Source organism: Vespa velutina, chromosome 20 (genome assembly GCF_912470025.1).
Source record: "Vespa velutina chromosome 20, iVesVel2.1, whole genome shotgun sequence".
NCBI classification, from domain to species: Eukaryota; Metazoa; Arthropoda; class Insecta; order Hymenoptera; family Vespidae; genus Vespa; species Vespa velutina.
This window is the reverse complement of record NC_062207.1, coordinates 2,447,428-2,449,927: the sequence shown is the minus strand read 5'-3', so window position 1 is coordinate 2,449,927 and position 2,500 is coordinate 2,447,428.

Sequence of the window (2,500 nt, the reverse complement as noted above, 5' to 3'; positions counted from 1 at the left end):
TCTCTCGTCGACGAGGCTACGAACGTGTGTGTGTGTGTGTATGTGTGTGTGTTGGTATATCCAGGCCTCCTGCGTCGATCGTGTAAAGAAGAGGGAAGGAGGGACGGGGAACGAAGGAATAAGGAAGGAGGGAGAGATCGTTCGGTGATGCTGCAAGAACGAGAACGAGAGAGAGAAAGAGAAAGAGAGACAGAGAGTGAATGAGAGTGAGAGAGAACACGAGACAGCATCAAAACTAATACTCCGTTATATCAGGAGTTAGAGGTGTTAGCGAATTATGTCGTTTACCGGATAAAGCCGTGCCAGAAAGGAGAAAGATTTCGCATCGAAGCTCTCTCAGCCTTTTCGAAGAAAATCGAGTATGTCTATCGTCCCTTCAACCTTCTTCTTCTCCATCTTCTTCTTCTTCTTCTTCTTCTTCTTCTTCTTCTTCTTCTTCTATGTCCTTCTTATCCCCTAACGATAAAGTTTTATCAAATTCTATCGTCGATAATAACTTTAACATTGAATTTCCGTTCTAAACTACCGTGAAATTAATTATCCATCCCTTCGTCAATACAATTAATTAATTATATACGTACAAATTTATACATATTTTAAACGAATGATAATTATTATTTAATCGTTACTCTTATTTTTCGAACGAATAAATATAAATGGTCAAGAAGAAATAAGAAAAAGGATTCTTTTTAATAGACGTACACCAAAAGGGATAAAGAATAAGAGAGAGAGAGAGAGAGAGAGAGAGAGACAGAGAGAAAGAGAGATATAGAGTTAAGAGAAAGAGAGAGGTGAATGTCGTTGCAAATCATCAGCTACGTTACTAGCAAACGGTAATCAGTGTTCATTAGAAGTAGGAAAGCCTGTGCAAGGTTGGTAGCGCGAGCTTTTCCCGTCTACGGGCTTGCCTTTCTCTCCCATTGGGAGATCTTTTCAATAACTCTTGGTCGGGTGGTAATTGGTGGTGTGCGATATCTTCTCTCTCTCTCTCTCTCTCTCTCTTTTCTCTTTACTTCTCAGCTTTCTCCTACTATGGCCCTCGGGTCCTCCACAATGTCGTATATAACAATATCCCGTCCCTGTCCCGTCCTGACCGCTATAGATAGAGAAACATTAAGTGCTCCGGACACACGGAAAACGCGTCACCCTTCCATCCTTCCTCTTTCCTTTCACCCTCCCCCTTTACCCCTGAGCCTTTCCCTTCCTTCTCCTCCCTTCGCCCCTTGCTCCTATCTCATTCGTTTTTCTTTCTTCTTTTGTCCTTTCCTATATCTTTCTTTCTTTATTTATTTTTTTGTCTTTTTCTTTTTTCTTTTTTCTTTTCTATCCTTCTTCATCCATAGTATATAGAGAGTACTAATATATGTTCTGAGTTCACATTATTAGAAAAGAACAAGCAATGGTGTGATAAGGAGGGGGCTAGGGTGGGGGGTAGGTTTTCATGTAGGTAAGTACCTATATGGTTTTTATGCAAGACGAATAAGAACGGTGACGTGTCATCAATGAATGTAGAAAAATAGAAAAAAAAAGATTGGCTTGTTTCTTTCTTTTTTTCTCTTTATTTCTTTCTTTCTTTCTTTCTTTCTTTCTCGCTTTCATTCTTTCTTTTTCTTTCACATATTGGCCATCGATGTCCATATCGCCCTTCTTTCATTCCATGGTATTGTCAGTAGATGTTTTTCGACAGTAGCTCTCATATCTCTTATGAGATTCTTAAAGTATACAATTGTTTTTATATCTTATCCTTTTTTTTCCGATTTATTCGAAGACCCAATTGGATACTAAATTAAATCTACTTCTGTTATTTTTCTTTCTTTTTTTTTTTTTTTTTTTTTTTTTTTTTCTTTTTTCTTCACATAATCGATACACAATTTTTTTAACCGTACTGTGTAACATATATTTCATTTTTTTTTTTTTTTTTTTTTTTTATTTACATAATACACGTGCATGAAATCGTTCATTGTAATAATAATTAATGCTATTATTGCGTAACGATTGAAACGACACGATGCGAGATAATTCAGGCGTTCTTTTTCTTTTCTTTTCTTTTCTTTTCTTCTCTTCTCTTTCTTTTTTTTCTTCTCTTTTTTTTTCATTTTTGATTTTTCTTTTATCTCCAAATGGTATAATAAAAAGCTGATGTAAAAATGGTAAAATAGACGAATTGAGAGCCTCTGGTTGGAAAAGGAGCGAATGGGAATACGAAGTCGCAGAAAATGGTTAGGGGCTACGAACGGACGGTACATTGGGTAATAAACGTTTATATTGCGTTCAGTACGCCAGTAATGCCGATATTGGCAAGTTATTGGTTCGCTCTTACTACAACTACAACTACTACTACTACTACTACTACTACTACTACTACTACCACCATCTATCACCCTCAGTCTACGAATTGTAATCGTTTCTCTGTTATCTGTTATAAGGTTCCACCGGCAAAGTCGGAATACAACACGTAATAGTTAAGTATTAAGGGCGGTGAGGGGGGGGGACTGAGGGA